The sequence below is a fragment of the Diceros bicornis genome, chromosome 10 (assembly GCF_020826845.1).
Source record: "Diceros bicornis minor isolate mBicDic1 chromosome 10, mDicBic1.mat.cur, whole genome shotgun sequence".
In the NCBI taxonomy this organism is placed as follows: domain Eukaryota; kingdom Metazoa; phylum Chordata; class Mammalia; order Perissodactyla; family Rhinocerotidae; genus Diceros; species Diceros bicornis.
In genome coordinates this window covers 45,274,912-45,295,004 of record NC_080749.1, presented here as the reverse complement: position 1 = coordinate 45,295,004, position 20,093 = coordinate 45,274,912, and the positions used below count along the sequence as shown (strand labels likewise).

Here is a 20,093-nt window from a genome sequence, read left to right as displayed (position 1 = left end):
AAATAAATAAATAGGACATTCCCTGCAAATCTAACTCAAAATGCTAATGTAAATATGTTATAACTAGACAGATAAAGGAGTAAGATGTATTTCCATTAGGCTTTACAAAAAAATCATATTTCATCAAACATTAATATGTTTTTGTATTTTCTATACTCCAGAATCAATTGTTTGTTTGAAAAGTTAGACATCTCTAACTTTCCAAGCCGGAGTTTGCTGCATGTGTCCTTTTCAGTTATAATTAGGTGCTAAGGTACACCCAAGTGGGTCATCTGGGTTTCACATATGTTCCTCTTCATCAAATGCTAGGAACTGAACTGTGCCCCCTCGCAAATTCATATGCTGAAGTTCTAACCCCCAATGTGAATGTGTTTGGAGAGAGGGCTTTTAGAAAGTAATTAAGGTTAAATGAGGGTAGAGTCCTAATCCAATAGGATTGGTGGCCTTATAAATAGAGGAAGAGAGATCTGTCTCCATGTCCATGCATCATGGAAAATCCATGTGAACACACACTGAGAAGAGAGCCATCTGCAAGCCAGGAAAAGAGCCCTCACCAGAACTCAACGTGCAGGCACTCTGATCTCAGACTTTCAGCCTCTAGAACTGTGACAATAAATTTCTGTTGTTTAAGCCTCCTAGTCTATGATATCTTGTTATGGCATCCTGAGCTGAGTAAGACATCACCATTTTGTAAAAGCAGCCCACCTCTTCCTAATCAAGGTCAATTACCCCTGCTAATATGATGATGACTTTTCTTGCCTGCTGGCCCTTGGTCACAAGGAATCCAAAGAGCCATGGCAGCAGCTATAGCTTGAGGTTCAATGTGTCCCTTGCTGTGTCTCAAGAATGCACCCTTTTTGGAGACTATGTCCTCTAATCCCACAGAGACCAGAGTTGCAGGGATAGAAAGCATAATTTCCTAAGTAGCTGTTTGGGAGTGATGGTAAGAGGGGTCTTCCTACTAGCACCCCTCAGTTCTCAGATCAATGCATTCTTATTGGGAACATAGCACCATGTTCAGTTTTCTAATTTAGTATATACACTGAGTCCTGAATGATGGCACCACATCCTTGTAGGGTACTGCTTCCAAGATGGGACTTGAGCATTGTCTTCAGTAGGTCATCCCTATATTACAGGAGATCAGATGTTTCTGGGTGTTGCAGTATGTGATCTAACCAGTGGATCCCATTATTAGAGGCCCACTCTTGCATATTCTACATAAGTCCTTTGGTTGGATGCTATGTTCTGTGGAATTTAATGCCTGAGGATCAGGCATTCCCTAAACCCATGGATAGTTGTTGCGGCTAAAGTTCTGTAGGTAGGAAAGGCAAATACACACCTGGAAGAGATATCTCTGTGATGATAAACCCCTGGCATTCCCAGGACAGAAGGCTCAGTGTAGTTAACTTTCCATGAAGTGGCCAGTTGGTCTCCTTGAGGAATTGTGTTATGTTAATTGTGTTGGTGGCTGACATGTTGGACATTGAGGGGCAGCAGTAGCTAGATTGACCTTGGCAAGTGGGCTTGTGAGTAACCTCCTTCTATGCTACAATGGCAACTCTGTTCAAATGCACACTATACCACTTCTGGGGTGGCCCAGGGTGAAGACCGGCTAATGTTCGCTGTTCAAGTCATTTTATCTTCATGGTTGTTCAGTGCCTTTTATGCGGTGCATGCTTCTGGTGAGTGTTAATGTATAAGACAAAAATCTTCACACTTGTTGCTCACATACCTCTTAGTCTCGAATTTTCCAGTCTTATTCCTTCCAGGCTCCTGACTGGGTGGCGAGGGCACTGAACTTACACTACCTTGGATGATTTCTCCTTCCACATGAAATGGATAATCAGGTGTACCATTCTCTATACCCTTTAGAAAGATTTTCCCTCTCCAATGTTTTTCAAGGCCATTCCTGAATATGGCTGTATTGCAGCCACTGTTCATTTTAAGCTTTCACCCATATACCCTATTGACTCATTAGTAAACCACGCTTGACCTCTTTCCTACTCTTTGAGCTTGCCATTTGAAACCCCCTCAAAAGACCGTAGGAGTGAACTAGGATGGTTGCTTGTGCACCTTGATGGGTGATATAGGTGGCTGGGCTATCTGCTCATGCATCTTACTTGTGCTCTCAGGTCTTCCTCAAGCTCTATTCCAGATGTACCATTTCCATTTTCTGATGGACTGCTGCTGGGCCTGTTCATCTACATGACTTGAGGGCTTCAATAGAGTCCATGTCATAAGGGATGGTTCCAGACACTTAGTGTGGGGGTCAATGGTGAAGCATTTTCTCTCTTACAAGGGCCCAATAACATAACAGGAACTGTTTCTTGAAAAGTGAACATCACTATCTGCTGTAGATGGCATGGCCTTGCTCCAGAACCTCAGAAGGCTACATGGTGAGTCTCTAACTCAGCCTTGTCATAAATTCCACACTGAATCTTTTCCCATCATTAACACTTCCAACACTAAATATTATGGCCTAAGAGACAATTTGGACCTTCTGTGGAGCCCTTTCCTACTCTATACCTCACTCAATGCTGGCAGTCTTCCATCTCACAAAGGATGTAGGCTGGAGAAGTATTCCCGTGGTTGAAATGTGTTGTCTCTAGAACCTGAAGATGTCTGACAGGTGCTATGCTTCCTACTCTGTAACAGGGGAGGCAAAGCAGTAATTTGTCTTTTAACTTGGAAGGAATAACTTGACACACCCTTAATCATGGATCCCTAACATTTTCAATGAAATGGTAGGTCTCTGAATCTCTCAATGTTTCGTAGGGCTAAATCCCCACTCTTTCAATGCATATGTTTTCCCAAGCCTTCCAGTGTACTAAACATTCCTTGCTTATTCTGCCTGATCATTATGATGTCATCAATGAAAGGATCAATGTCATGGTCTGGAGAATAGAAGGTACAGATCTCTTCAGACTATATTATGAAAGAAAACAGGAGAGTTCATATAGCCCTGGGCAAAACTGTAAATGAATATTTTTATTCATTCCATGCCAATTCAATCTATTTCTGATTCTAACTGCAGACTCGACACCTATGAAAGGAGAGATGGAAAGAAGGAGAATTTGATAGGAAGAGATTCAGACTGCCATGTAACTGAAAATCTGGGCTGGGATGATGAGGAGCCCTCAGAAAAGGTTTCCCTAGAGGAGTTCTCTGTCAGACAGAAGAGGCCTGGGTCTGGTACACCCACCATTGTCAATCACTGCTGGCGGAAGCTCAGGGGAAGCACGGCCCACTGTGGCTGCCATGAAAGAACAAAGGTGCTCTGGAAACTCAGTCAACTATACTCTCTGCAGCAGATTTTTTTGAAGGGAGATCCAAACAGTGCAAACCCATGGTTGTCACATACAGAAAAAAATTGTGTCTGTTATCTCTGATCTCTCCATAAAGATCAGGAATTTTAAATTGGTTTCACTTTCACTCCATTAGATAGTCCCCTCAAGTGGAAAACAGACAACCAAATAAACCACTTCTCACAGCCACTCACCCTTACTTCACTAAATAAATGTTGAACAAATATATAAAGGTATTTACAGTCTAACTCTATGTATATTCATCACCTATCACTCCCTCTTGAGTCTCTCTCCTCGCATTTCTGCTTTTGTGCTCACGTATCCAGGCTATAACAGGAGATGATATTTTCAGTAACTGCATGCAGGGATTTGGTCATTTTCATTTTTCAATTATTAACACATCTTCCATCCATCAGGTATCAGTTACGGGCTTGTATCTGATTTCCAACCGTTTAAAAGATTCTACCTTTTTAGCATGCAGGCTGACAAAATAACTATCAAACTGGAGAGGTGCCATGCTAGAAAGATGTGTAGATCTGGCAGAAAGATAAAGGTTTTGTGCTTCAAAGCAAGATATGTTACCAACTGACTGAGTGTGCTTTGGCACCCTAAAGTATATGTTTTCCCACATCAAAAATATGTGTAAACATATCCAATCTTATTCCTGAAAGTTTTATGAAAAATATTACCTAGTAAAAAACAAGACCTATTTGTTCTGTTAGTTTCTCAATATGAATACATTATATTCTAATGGCCTATTAGATACAGAATGCAAATCTTTCTTAACTTAAATTTGTGGTTGTTTGCCTTGATGGAACAGAGTCTGTATGGTTATTTTTTTTTCCTTAAGGATTCTTTGTCACTCTATGTTCAAACTACCTCTCACATCTTTTGCCTTTAAACTAATCTCAGCATCGGTCTACAGGGTTCTTCACTGTTTACTGTTTGTTCCATACATAGTTTCATCCCTCTGTGAAAATTTCTTTGCTGCTTTTTTCCCTGAGAAGAATTTTCTCCTTATTCCATTAGATTGTAAAAATGATCAAAACAGGTACTTCACTTAAAATATAGAGATGGTAATGTATATTAAGCTTTCTTCATTACTATAAAAATTGAATTAGTGTATATATAGTATATAGTACATATGCATATATATTGTGGTTTATTATATACAAATATGTGTATAGTCTTTTTAATATAACTTGTTCTGAATATCTGTTTAATAATTTAACATGTTTCGTTTGGCATTGAAAGGTACACTCTCTTAAGAAACCACTTTGACTCCTTAAGAAATCTGGAGGTACTGTTGAATTTAAATTCAAGTAACATGGCTACAAACTTATTACTGTAGTATGTGTTAAAAAGAAACATTTACCTTACTTAAACTGAGAGCAAATATATCTTTGAGGAAAGACTTTTCTATAGATAAAATCGCCACTTCTTCATCTGCCATTTATTCTTCATCCCAATCCCTTCCAGATTATCCCTCTACAAGTCAATTTAATTACCTTTGTCAAGATCACAAATGTTTTCCAAATCCAGTGGACATTTATTAGTTCTTATTTCACTCATTGGACTTAGGTTGCCATAGTTGAATTCTCCTCCTTTGTGTATCACTTTTCTATATTGGCTTTCAAGATGCCATATTCAGCCGTTTTGTTTTGTTGTTATCTTCTCCTTTCTTATCATCCTGGCCCCAGTAACTCTATCTCCATTTCTGGCTCACCAAAACATGTTGCAGTATTCTATGAGGCCTAATTTAGTCTTAGCTACCTTGCCAACTATATTGGCCAGCTATTGCTGCATAACAAACACGTACAAAAGCTCAATGGCATAGAATAACAAGAATTTGTTTCTTACATGTCGGCGGGTTGGCTGGAGTGGCTCTGCTGATCTTGGCTGGGCTTCTTCATGCATCCATGGACTGGGGGTTGGGTGGACTAGATAGACTCAGCTGGGCAGCTTTGTTTTCAAACCGAAGGTCTACCAATTAGCCAGATGGCTCCGCTTCATGTGTCTCTCATCTTTCTAGACTAGTGGGCTAGACAAAGCATGTTCTTTTCATGGAGGTGGCAGAGGTGCAAGGGAGAAGCCAAAGTAAGGAGATTCAAGATTGGCACATTACCATTTCCATTCATATTCCATTGGTCAAAGAAAGTCACATATTTGAATCCAAAGTCAAGAAGTGTGGGGATACAGTCTGCCTTTAGTGCGAGGAAATGCATCATTACATGCCAAAGGATGTGGCTATAAGGATGAAGAATTGGAGCCAATAATTCAATCTACCACAATGATCTAACTTACTCATCATATTGGTCATCTTCAGTTCCATGAAGAGATTATGTTTTTTCCCATATCAGGATCTTTGTACATAATTTTCTTACTTTCTAGAATATTTTTCCTTCTGATATTTTCCTAACTGGCTCTTATGCAAGATTCATCTCTTCAGAAGTATCTTTTCTGACCATTACAAAACAATCAGTAATCTCCTCTTACTTTTTTACAGTATCATATTGTTTCCTTATAGCAATATATAGTATTCTATGTATTATTTTATTTGTTTGTGGATTGTTCTCCCTCCAGAATTCAAGCTTTATGAAAGCAGAGAGTATGTTTGCCAAGTTCACCATTGTTCCTCAACACCTAGCACAAGGTCTTGCGTATGGTATTTAACCAATAAATATTTGTTGAATGAATAAAATGAAAAAATATGATTGGGTTGTTCTTCATTCAAAAACTGTAGAAAAGAGGTAGAATCAAAAGCATTATACCTGGGTCTTTATGCCCTGGAAATTTCTTTGTTGTCATTGAAAGGGGGAGGTCAGGAAGATGCTTATTAAGAATAGTGAAGTATTTTCTTTGCATTTTGTGTTTGATTCGGAAAGCCTGATACTGTCAGAAAATTTTCATTTTCTAACCTACCATGGAATAACATTACAAAAGCAAAGAGACCAGTTAGAACATTAATACAACAGTCCAGATGAGATGGTAACTTGGAGTAGACTGGCAAAGCAGAAACAGGAGGAGGTCTGGGAGGAAGATGCTGAGTTCCATCTTGGAGATGTGGAGTTTAAGAGGTTTGTGAGATGTCTGAATGTAGATATCTAGTAGGCTGTTGGAAATGCAGCCTAGAGAAAGAAATTTGTTAAATCCCAATAGATAGTAATTGTAGCCATGGGATTGAGTAAAATTTTCTGTAAGGAATAAGTAAAGAGCAAGAATAAAAGACATCCTAGAACTTTGCCCTAAGGCGTGCCAACATTTAAAGCTTGGCTAGAGGAGATGAAACATGAAATGAAATGAGAAGGCACAATTAGAGAGGTAAGAGGAGCACTATGCCATCACAATCATCATGAAAGAAAATGTTTTCTGAAAGAGAAAATGGTAAACTAGGTTGATTGCTACTGACTGGTTAAATAAGATGTGGGGACAATACTATCCACATCCGTTAGAGATGCACATGCAGAAGACCTATTTTACATTACCAAGAACAGCTCAGAGGTGTTTTACTGGAGAAAGATAGAATGGAGTAGATTGCAGACTAAATAAGTTTTTCTGGGAAGGGGAAATAGTATGAATATAAAATTATGATATAAGTCTTGTGTCACTCCTGGAAAACTGTTTTTTTTCTTTCTTTTATTACATGAGGTGGTCAAATATCTAGATGTGGAATAGCTAGCGCTCGGTTTAAATCTTAGCCCCATCAGTTGTTAATTATTTTATTTAACCTCTAAGCCTCAGTTTCTCATATGTAAAAATAGGGATAATAATTCCTAAGTTACTGGTGTCCATAAGTGTCAAAGAGATGATTCATGAGAATATGACTGGCATAGAGGAGATACTTCATAAATATTTGATTCTGAAAAGGCCAACTTTAGAAATACTATAGAAACAAAGCATACTGTCAAATTGAGGTCCTTTTAAGATATGTTAAAAATTATTTTTTTCTTATCTTTAACTTTGGTACTTTGATTCTATACTTTGTTTTTCTTCTGTGATAGTATGTTCATTTTCTCTTCTTTTTTCCTCTTTTCATTACTATTCTATTATTCATTGTATTCTACTATTACTATTCTACTATTCTATTCCAACCTGTTAAGGTTTGGAAACACTTTTTGTTCTCCCTTTGAATTTCTGATTGCCTGAACTTCTGCCCCTGGTCCACTCCAGCATTTGATTCTTGACAAGTAGCATCCTTAAATCATAGTTGCAATTATACAATGTTGTAGATGACTCCCCAACCTATAGTTCCTTCCTTGACACTCCTGTCTCTCTGGGCAGGTATTCATTTCTGTCATTTGTTACTTACCTCTTGGGGGGCCTGTTAATATTGGAAACTAAACAAAGTAATTTAGTAGCTTACTCTTACATAGCATGTATTCTATGCTGGACACCTATTCTGTGTCAAGCTGTATCATATATTACACAATTTTGCCTTATAATAACTCTATGAGGTATGTAATTAGTATTAGCCTTATTTTGTGGATGAGGAAACTAAGGGTCAGAGAGGTTGAGAAACTTGTCCAATACACACAGTTACTAAATGGTGAAACCACTATACCCTGCAGGTCCATAGACTCTTGTTGTAATTCCAAAATCCAAAAGTTCTAAACACCATACATTTTTGTAACTCGTTTTCTAGCAATAGAAACTTGACCTTAACATGATTAATCCAGGAGTTTAAGATGGCAGTAATGGCAAAGGAAAACTTTTGTTTGGACAGGGGGACCCAAATATGTTTACAGGAAGCAGGGAAGATGCTCATGGAAAAAAAGAAAATACATTATTTGACACATATACATATTTAATTATATTTTTTTCTACTTAACACTATGCTAGGTTCTGAGTGTATAGCAATGAACTCAACATAGTCTCCGGCCTCATGGAGCTCATATTTTGTAGAGAAGGATCCTCCATAGAGCAAGATTTCAGAGGAGGCAGGAGGAGATGGGAGCTATACAGTATGACACAAAGTGTGGTCCATGGATGGTAGCATCAGCATCACCTGGGAGCATGGCAGAAATGGAAATTCTCGGGCCCTCCCTCAGGCCTACTGCATTAGAATCTCTGCTGGAGAGGCCCTGGAATCTGTGTATTAACATGCTCTTTACTTGATTCCTGTGCACACTAAAGTTTGACAATCACTGGTCTAGAGCACACACGGAGGGATCAGCCTTATTAAGGAGGAAGAAACAAGTGACAAAAGATATTGAAGTTTGAGGAATAGTGAAATGAGAGCAAGGTAGACTACACCAGAAGACCCCGTTTTTCATTGAAGTAGGAGTGAGGTCACCTGCCAAGCGTATGCTACACGCTTTTGGTCCCTCTGCAGTTATGTCTCCTGCTACCTCCCTGCATACTCTCTACTCTAGCCAGTGTCTCCCAAATACAGCAAGCATCTTTCTAGCTCCTAGTCTTTCTCATTTTTCTGAAGTGCTTTCCTGCTCCTCTAAATTTATTAAGGTCTCCCCTTCCTACAAGCCCACCTGAAGTCAGTGTAGTCTTCTCATAGAAGTGCCTTTCCTGTGAGTTCCTATTGCGGCCAGTAGCAGTATAAATATACTACAGTCATTACAAGTGTACTGCAGCGAGAACTTTGGATCCAGGAGACTGGGTCTGTATCATCTCTACAACTTAACATGTGATTTTTGGGAAAGTTACCTAAGTTTTCTGAGCTTCAGTTTCTTCATTGTAAATTGGAGGTGATAATAATATCTCCCTCATAGGCACACTTGGCACATGGTAAGCATTCTGTTTACTACCTACTCCATGCTTGCCCTCAGCATATGCTGCCTATATAATTATTTTCTATATATCTATATACCTATATACAAACGTGTATAGATATATACATATGTATCACATACACACATGCACACAATGAGTTCTCTTCTTGCTTGAAAGCAAAGGTTGAATCTTACTTGTTCAACTCCATCTATCCCCAGACGGCTGGCTGGGGACTTAATAAATGTGTAGAATAAACAATGATGTAGTAGTTCTCCACTTGATGCTTTCTGTTTTGAGTCCTAGGCCAGATCATCCCTCTTAATGTATCCTGCACGGTATCTCAAAAACTGTGTTCCATGTTATTACTTTGATGGGTTCATTATTGGCCTCAGAGGAGAAAACAGTGACGAGGTAAGAACGCTGAGCCTAGAGTTTGAGCACATCTATTTCAAGGTTTTTCAGGCTCAGCACTACTGGCATTTTGAGCTAGATAACCGTTTGTTATGGAGGTTGTCCTTCACAGTATCCCTGGCCTCTACATATCAGATGCCATAGTGCCCCTATCCCAGTTGTGAAAGTAAAAAATGTCTCCAGACATTACCAAATGTCCCTGGAGAGCAAAATTGCCCCTAGTTGAGAACAATTGACCTACTACTGATCTGTTTATGTTTAAACTCTTTCACTTTTTAGCTATAGGTAACCTTGGTTAGGTCACTCTACTCTCTAAGCCTCATCTGTAAGATGTGTATAACAATAGCTACTACTGCACGGGAGTGTTCTGAAGACTAACTGAGATGCCATGTTACAGTGCCTCGCATAGAGTATGTCAATAATACAATCTATTAATCTAAACTTCAGAAGTCTCTACTGTTTATCCAGGCAGAACAAAAAGAAATGCTAAAATGCACCCAAAAGACGGAAAAAGATCATGCCCATTTCTAACTCAATTCTCTCCCACCCTGGCATCACTTTCCACTCGATTTGACCCATGTTTGCTGCAGAGCTAAAATTGGCACTGTTTTAAGTAAACTTCATGCACCACCTGTCTTTTCTGGCAACTCAAACCTAAAGAGACAAGTCAGAAGTGGAATGGGAAGAACAAAACATAACAACCAGAACACACCAGCAGCCGGGAGGAGCATGGGACTCTGCAGTTAGAGAGAGTGAGTTCTTGGTCTTTGGAGACTACAACACATTCCCTAGGTGGCTTCACATGGTTCAAGTACCTAGACCAAACTTAAGGGATACTATTCTTGGTATTTGAAAAATAATATTCCTTAAATGAATAAATTAATCATTATTACAGAAAGTAGGGGCCGGCCCCGTGGCTTAGCGGTTAAGTGCACGCGCTCCGCTACTGGTGGCCTGGGTTCGGATCCCAGGCGCGCACCAACGCACCGCTTCTTTGGCCATGCTGAGATGGCATCCCACATACAGCAAATAGAAGGATGTGCAACTATGACATACAACTATCTACTGGGGCTTTGGGGAAAAAAAGGAGGAGGATTGGCAATAGATGTTAGCTCAGAGTCAGTCTTCCTCAGCAAAAAGAGGAGGATTGGCATGGATGTTAGCTCAGGGCTGATCTTCTTCAAAAAAAAAAAGAAAAGAAAAGAAAAGAAAGTAAAACCTTAAATATTCCCATCATAGCTCAGTAAATTAGTAAAACAGCCATCCATGTAGAGTGAAATTATTCTTAAGATATTATTTGATTCAGCATACCAATTCTTTCTTATGGTATTGAAACTATAAATAAAATATATCAATTACCAAAATAATAGCGAATACCTTAGAAAGTGACACCAAAATTAAATATGTCAAAAGATGCAAAGGTGAGGTCCTTTCCCAAAGGATGTGGTAGCTCTTAGATGTAATGAAAATCTTGATTGACCGACAATGTTGCTGCAGAATTGAGCTGTTCTGTTTAACTTGCATGTTTTTTCTCTGCGTAGTGTTTTCAAAAATCTCCAAATTGTTGTAAAAATATATTTGTACATTTTCCTGTATTAAGAAACAAAACAACCTGAGACTTTCCTTGAATACAGGATCTTGAAATGCTTCAGCTCTTCTCATTCTCATGAAGAATGAATAACGAAGATGTAAAAAACATTGAATTGAAAGGAAATATCCAGAAAAGTGTTTTTAACATTAGGTTCCAGAGACCCACTGTTTTTCTTATATTTACCTCTGTTTGGTATCCAAGCACAAAAATATCTAGAAGTAGGTCCATCCCTCCCTCCCCCATCTCTTCTTTCCTTTCCTCTTCTTTTCTCCCTTCCTTCAATCCTTTCCAGATTCAACAAATATTTATTGATTATGTAAAGGTATTACAGATGGTATATTTGATCAATATTGATAACTATTGGGTTACCCAAAGGCCTAGCTACCTCTAGGAAACACTTCCTCTCAACACTAAAAAATAGTGTCTTTGAAACTAAATGTGTTATAGACAGTAAATGTGTATTTTATAGTTACTAGATATCTGGCCGTTATTATTATTCACTTTAGAATTAGAATTCAATCATAAACTGCCATACAAAATAATCTGAAACTATTTTATTTTGTTTGGTTTTCCTTACATCTGCCTTTCTGACTTCAAAAGGGTTAAGAGGAAATACAGAAAATAATCTCATTATTGCTCATAAATGGTGCATAAATTGCCACTGTCACCCTGCCGTTACACATGCACACATATATACATAGACACACACAAATAAACACATGCTCCTTCGCTTTTCCTGTATGCTGGTTTGTCATATAAGGATTTGTTAAAAGAAGTTATTATTCAGATGGGAAATTTTACTTAATAGAGAAAGCACAAGTTTCTTTGTGTCTCAAAAAGAGTTTTCATTTTGTGATTTAATTAATTATTTGCAATTAATGTTCTCTTTGATTCTAACTACTTATTTTTATTTAAGAGTCAACTTATAATTGCTTCTCTGATATTGCTCTGGGACTTGAATTTCTTTGCCCTTTATGAGAAAAAAAAGATGAATTATTTTGCTTGACTTTCCTATTTTATCTGTTTTTTTCCCCAAAATTAAAAAGACAACTTTCTCAGACTGTATACCATAGATTTAATAGGAAAATAAATAGGAAATGACCTTGACCTTTTCCATGACTGTTCCATATTGAAAATATATTCAATTTATTCTCACTTAATCAGGATTATTGTAAATATTTCCAAGACCTACTTTATTATCCCATACACACACACGAACACACATACAAAGACAAGATGAAAATTCTAACTTAAGTATTTGTACTTCTATATGTTCTGCGTATATATATGCTAATAAGTGTTATGTATTTGCAATTATATATTTGTTTTTATATACCTGCAATTATATATGTTTACAATTATCTATATATTTGCATGCATATTTGCTATTTGTAATTTTTACTACATTTCATATATTTTAAAGTGTTTTTCACATAATTTAAATCTCAAAATATTCTCTCCCTCCTTGATAAATAAGGAAACTAAACATGATTTTGTTAAATAGCTATGAAAAGTCACATAATCAGGCAGTGTCCAATCTGAGATTAAAATCTGAGGCTTCTGCTTCTTAGCCTAGCAACTTTTTCATTACATATTTTTGCTGGGTGTGGGGTCTTATAATCCTCATGAGGGCAGAACTCATAAAATTGGCTGGTTTGAGCACAGGTAAGTACATTGGAAATAATCAATGTACAAGAGTATAACCCTCACATAGAATACTGTTAACTTAAATTTGATTTTGTGCATATCGTTGCAAGCAACACAGGCAGGCAAATTTCATTTTACTATCGGAATACTATTTTTTGGATTTTAATTCTGCTTTGCCTTTCTCTTCTCTTCATACCCCCCTGCTCGCACGCCCTGCTCCCCTCTATTGCTTATCTTTTCTGGTCAGTGTTCCAGTTTAGGGTGTGTGTGTATATATGTACGTGTGTCCACACACGGTTGACTGTGCATGTGCACATGTTCATTTTTGTTTATAGTAATGTACTGAATCCCAGATTCTGTTTTTGAGTGGAGTGCTTTATAAATTGCTGTTGCTAATGTTCTCGTTAAAGCTTTTTACAAATAAAATGCAGTATTCAAGCATCCTACCTGCCACAAAACAGGTAGACAGGGAGGCTAATTATTCATCTTTGCATTCCTAATCTTCCTCAAGGAAAAATAAAAGAGGTGTGAGCTTAGAAAACACAGATGAGGTGAATACAAAATGCTCGCTATTCTGAGACAGATGTCAGCGAATTGACTCAATTCAAAAATAGCTATGAAATATTCAAAAAGCTATTGTGCTGGGAAAGCAGAACTAACATGGTCATGCATAACAACTTTAAAAAAGCTGCTTCATATACAAATCTGCTATTTTTTCTGTATACTAGACATAAGCTTGGGTAATTTGAAATGGGAGCCAGAAGCCTTCATTTGATCTTGAAAATGGGAAAGAAAAAAAAACACGAAAACTAAGGTTAAAAAAAATTTCCTTTTATTTCACTTGGTGAGATCAAATTATACAATTTTCAGAACTTGCTGAACAAGCTCTAAACTCAATGGAAGATATCACTTAGCCTCTCTAACTTGTCTTGTAACCTTTGAAAATAGAGCTCTGCCATTTTTGTGACTGAGCCTCTCCTGAACTGCTCGTGGGGGCTGTCTCCAGTTGGACTTCTGTTTTGGAGGCCACACTTTGGGGTTCATGGCAGTGTGGCAGCATCCAAATTTCTTTGAGTCGTATTATTTCAGAGAAGTCTGTGTTAACTGTGATATTAACTTGTTAGGGTTTTAGTTTAAATCAGTAATCATAAGTTAGATTTAGTTTTAGTAATATGGCTAATATTTTAATAAAAAATAATGTCCTGTAAAATTCTTGGAGAACTTGCTAACTATATCAAAGAAAATATAATTAAAAAGTTTTTTTGTTCTTAATGTTATCAATGTGATAGATTTATACTGGTGATCCGCTAAATCTTGCCTAATCTCTCAGTAAATCACAAATACTCACCCTATGAGCAATGCTATTGGACACCCCTAACTGAGAATATTTAGCATTCCATAAAAGCTTTCCAAGATACTTTTCTAGCAATTTTTTCTTGCTCTTGTCTGATTCATTTTATAATGACTTGAATTCAGGGAGGAAAATTAAAAACTGGCCATCAAAGGTGTCACAACTCACTCTCTGGAAATAAAACCAATACGTCATCTAATTTCAAGGAATATAAAGTATACTTCTATTTAAAGCGTGACAAGTATGAACAAAGTAATGATCTTTTAGCTACAGTCTTGAGATGGACTGTGTGAAGCAAAAGAGAAGTGAGGAAATTATAAATTTGCAATTTATAAAATAGAAATATAAATTTATTTATATTAATTTAATTTATAAATTAAATTTAATTTATAAAATATAAAAATTATAATAAAGCAGCTCATTTGTTATTTTCAGGTTTCTTAATTCCTATCAGAGGACCTGTAGCATCAAAGATTGCTATAACCATGGGAGCCTACTAGATCAGCCTGATCCCACAGAGATGCCCCTAGTGAATAGCCTAAACTCTGAGGAGTCAATTCAACAAAAATTTGGGGGACATCTAATTTATGCCAGGCTCTGTGTGGGAGCTCACGGCCAGAGTTGCTGTTGGCTCGATGACACTGTAAGAAATAAAACCTGAAGCACAGGAAGGAATCGTTTTATATGTGGTAGGTAGAATTTTGAGTATTGACATGGCACTCACCCAACCTGATATTACAAAAAGTAATGAGCTATGAGCTCTCTGACCTGCCAGGAACCTCGTTCTGCATAAGCTACATTGACCACAAAACTTGGGAGGCATAATTGTGAGGAACTAGGGAATTCTAGTTCCCAGTGGGAAGCTACATCTGCTTGCTCGTTTGCATCTTTATCTCATATATCATGTGCACTATGTGAGTCTGCTAGTAAACCAAAATGAAAGAAATTTACGCCAGGTGTGAATCCTCATTTGAACAGATATTTTGAATAGAATACATCTTTGTGGTTCATTTCACTCATATTTTGCTAGGTGCAAGAACATGGATTCTATGTGTAAAGAACATTATCTTTCACATATGCTGTTCAACTTAAATCCAAAGATTTTATTTTGGTCAATTAAATGAAAGAATCAGTCAAATAATTTTTTTTTCATTGAATTAACTGACTTTAATTGACCACATGATTAATTACACGTGAATTTTAAATATAGGAGTTCTGTGTATATATAGACTCTTCTGCTCTTCCTTTAATTCTATATGATTTCTTCTTTAAGACCACTGTAGAATCAAGATACCATATAAAACTAAGCTCTTCTGGTTCATATTTTTGATATTTTATATGGTATATTGTGTTTAACAAACAGAAGCTTTTTATCCAGACCCTATTTTTAAAAAAATCTGATTATCGCATATTTGATCTTTACATACAAATTATTTGAAGAAAAGAAAGAGGGTGAATACTATATGTGTAGCTGGTGAGTGTACTCCATCCTCTGGAGAAAATGCCCTAGTGCCTTATTTGTTGTTACCTAATCTGAAACAGAAGAGTTAAATTATTTGCCTACGACAACAAAGAGACCTTCAACCAAGTCTAGATTATAACCAAAAATTCCCACAAAGTATTCTACCCTGTGTTAAGTAGTTAAGTAGTAAGAATATACTTACCATCATATTTGGAAGAATAGTTAAGTAGTAAGGGTACACTTACCATCATATTTGAAAAACTTGTGGTTATCCAAATGTTGAAAGCCAAACTTGACAAAGGCAGGGAAGGGCAAACCTGAAATGTAATTATGACCAAAGCTAATTACATTTCTTTTAACAAGGTAAATTATAATTTACTAGATAGATTTATTAATTAAAATAAATATTCATATCTGCTTATGGAGAGTACTTCCCATGCATTCAAAGTAAGGGAATACCAAGAAGGATCAAACCTAGTCTTAGCCACTGTATAGGTTTACCAAGAAAACTTAAAATTCTAAAAGAAAAACCCTTGAAATTTAGAAAGTCTATTTATATTATTTAAATATTTGAAGTAATATTACAATTGACTTTCTATCAAATTCTGAGCGTCTCTTTTTCAAAGTTTTGCAGACATTTAGAGTAACTCTTTTGTGTAAGCAAATATTTTGTTTGTTAAATGCTTGCCTTTATTTATCCAAGGCCACTGCTAGCCTATCTGGTATCTTTATGCAGGCAGAAAAACTACTCACTCTGAGTAAATGATTAGGAAGAAGTTGTCCCTTTTGGCAGATGCCCTCCCATGGGCATGCTGCTTCTGAGCTGTGCACCGGCTAGATTTGAGTCCCCACTCACAACCCCAGTTGGTGCCTTTGTGCGGCCGCCTTTGTCCAGTACGCATGGTGGTCCTGAGTTCACCCTCTCCTATGTGATCATTATCTACATTCTCACATTTAAAAAACTCTTTCCTTCAGTTTAATAATCATTTCCTTTCATAATGGACGTCTTTTGACCAATGGGTTCCTCACCCTGTAGTTTTAAATCTTTGCAGCCAAGATTTTAGCTTTCAACATCCTTGGATTTACCAAGAAAACATCAGCAGCAAAAAGACAAAACTAAACTCTGTGAGAGATGACTTTGCAAAACATGGAAATTTAAAAAGAGTAAAAAGGTGGAAATCATCAGTGAGAACAACAACCGAGACTTTTAAATGTTTTAGTTTAAATTCAATTCCATGAGGGCACCCATGAAATATTTATACTTTAATGTCCCCAGAGTAGTTTAATCTGATCTGCCAAGTCACAGCTACAGCGGAATACTATGTTCCAGGGTCAGGCGATGTGCTGAACTCAGCAGGACAGGCTCAGCTTTCGTAGCCAAAAATATATGTCCTACAGGCTTAGTGAGAGGGCTGTAACTAAGCGTCTCCCTCAGCTCTCAGCCACAGAGCTCCTTTAGAAACGTTAAACAGTGTTCTATTTAGATCTTTGGATTTGTTATTTCTTAAACGATATTATGAGTGGAAAAGTCAATATTTGCAGAATTGCTACACAATTGCTACACATACACATAAAACCAAGGTATTAACCAATTGCCAACAATTTCGAAGGACCATTTATAATTAAAGCCATAAAGTTGCTTCAAAAATGTAAATGTTCTTAATACCTAGCAATGAGAAGAGTTTGTTAAAGTGTAGGGATGGTGGAGCAAATCACTCTTAATTCATTTATCAGTTACTCAGAATAACACCACGATAAATAATTATCACCTAACCACAACTGGTTGAACCACTTCCTTTCAAGTGATATTTATGACATATTATCAGCATACACAACTTAAAAGCTTACATATGTTTTTCTCATCCATGTAATCTAATCAAAGGTGCAAACCCTGGATCTATGCCAGTACAAACCTTCCTTGTTACCAGGTTGCAGCCTGCGTGGTCCATCTGCAGTTGCAGGTCTGCTTGATGTCACATGACAGATCCTACCGGCATGGAAGATGAAAGGATGTTCAGGCCACGTGTCTGGGGATGACAGTTTCCTTTGTGATGAACCACAGAGTCACAGCTTGTTAAATAAGCCTGTGACAGTGATAAAAGACAAAGCCATCAGTTTATAGCAGAATATGGCCTATCTGACCATGACAAACCATGTTATCTCTTCTCACACACGCTGACATCTCATAAAGCATTCCCACAAGTGGTGGCTAGAAATAGTCTCTGAAGACAGCCCCAAAAAAGAGTAATAGCCTGCTGCTTATCTTTGAGCAAATGAATGGAAAAAACCTGGAGTGCACAATGCAGTTCTCTTAGCCTCACAGATAAAGGTGGCTTTCTACCACCTTTTGTATGGTGGGCCTATTTCACGTAACATTAAAATGCTGAACACTGACGTAAAGATGACTATGAGGTGCCTGTTTTCAAATACATGCTAATTTTGAATTCTCCTCTTATTGTTCCGTAAGCCCATAGGCCCACTTTACAAGATTGCTTCTGTTTATTCAGAAACAATATGTCTGTTAACAAAATAATCGTATTAAAGAACAACAATAAGAGCTATCATCCAGTCAATACTTATAATGCACTAAGCACAGTGCCCATCATGCTGTATACATTATTTCAATAAATTCTTATAACCGATATATCACCTAAACACAACTGAATGTACCATTTCCTTTTAAGTAATAGGATTATTATGCCCATTTTGCAAATGAGGAAACTGAGACCCAGAGAAATAATTTACCTAGATCACTCAATCTATGAATCAAGGATTAGATTGTGAGACTTCTGATTTACCATTTCCACTCTACCAGAATAGTAACAATTATAGTGGGAAACATAAAAATGGATGGATAAAAAACTCTGAGGTCTATAGTTTGTACCCCTATTTTGGGGTCACATCTAAATTCATCAATGATTTAGATCAAGACTGAGAGTTGAAATTGTTAGGTCAAGTTACCTCAGTATGTCAGAGCATGATAGTCTTCCAGATGTTTTGCAGATGTGTGGTTATTCACCAAAAGGGAGCAGTTTTTAGTAACATTCAACCACTCCTTTCCCTATGCTTCTTTTTTCCTTCCTCTCATTTTCCTAGTTTCTTTCTAGCCATCTTATTTTCTATGACCCCATTTCTTTTCATCTGATACACTCACTCCTTATACTGTTCATGGTACCCTTAAACTTTGGTCCCTTCTCTTCTTGATCATCCATTTTACACACACACACACACACACACACGCACACACATATTCTGGTCTTAGGTTCTATTTAATCATAAGACCTTTTCACATAGTTCCATAATTGTTTTATATATGTAAATTTTGGCTCTCTACTATTTCCAACAAATTTCTTGAGAATGTAAATGGGTCATACACTTCTCATGTTTATATAAGACTTTGCAGAATCCTGGACAGCTGGAAGACACTCAATGAACGGTTATCCAATCGCAAGTGCTTTTCTCCAAAGAGGAGACTGAATCTCTAATGTTAAGGAACAATAATACCTGACAAATCCAAATTCTGAATAAGCTTCTCATTAGCAATAGAAGCTTGCTTTGGAAATAAAAGTGACTTTTTCTAGCCCACTAAAATTGAAACAAAAAATTCTTTTAATCCAGTAGTTCCTACTGTTCTGAGGGGACTGGCTAAACTATATTGCTATTTTGGTTTTGACGTCTGCCTTAATTCTAAGTGCTTACGATAGGCTTTTAATAGAATTTACAGATGTATTAGGATGAAAAGATTAGTACTTAAACATACAGTTTTAATTATAAAATTATGAAATAAGAAAATTTCTAGCTGAAATTTAACTTTTAAGTTTAATTAACTAATTGATCTTGACTGGTTCTCAATTCTTACTGCATATTTGAATCAATTAAATGGCATAATGACAAAAAATATTTAAGAAATATTTTCAGGTGATTCTCTTGTGCAATCAGGGTAAGTGAGTAATCTAGTTTAACTACAAATTGGTTCTAGAGTCTCTTCTATAGCTCCTTTCTCCAAGATCATTTAACCTATTTCTTTAAGACCTTCAAATGACAGAGCAGTGTCAGTGCACTTAATGACTCTCATGAACTGAAACACTCGAGGTCACTTGCAAAATACATTATTTACAATCAGAGAAGAGCAACTCATTTCTTTTTTTTTTTTTTAATTTTTTGTTTATTGCAGTAACATTGGTTTATAACATTGCAAAAATTTCAGGTGTACATCATTGTACTTCTATTTCTGCATAGATTACATCATGTTCACCACCCAAATACTAATTACAACTCATCACCACACACATGTACCGGATTATCCCTTTCACCCTCCTCTCTCCTCCCTTCCCCTCTGGTAACCACCAATCCAATCTCTGTCCCTATGTGTTTGTTTATTGTTGTTATTATCTACTACTTAATGAAGGAAATCATACGGTATTTGACCTTCTCCCTCTGACTTATTTCACTTTGCATTATACCCTCAATGTCCATCCATGATGTCACAAATGGCTGGATTTCATCGTTTCTTATGGCTGAGTAGTATTCCATTGTGTATATATACCACAGCTTCTTTATCCATTCATCCCTTGATGGGCACTTAGGTTGCTTCCAAGT

The 20,093-nt window shown here is 36.9% G+C and overlaps 1 protein-coding gene and 1 pseudogene across 1 annotated transcript in view; one reads left to right on the top strand and one right to left on the bottom strand.

Annotated features, from left to right (window-relative positions):
* LOC131410442 (4-hydroxybenzoate polyprenyltransferase, mitochondrial-like) overlaps window positions 1–16,396 on the bottom strand; it is a 49,459-nt pseudogene extending 33,063 nt beyond the window's left edge.
* The window catches only part of KCNH7 (potassium voltage-gated channel subfamily H member 7), a 781,612-nt gene that overhangs the window by 176,053 nt on the left and 585,466 nt on the right, over window positions 1–20,093 (top strand). The window lies entirely within an intron of this gene.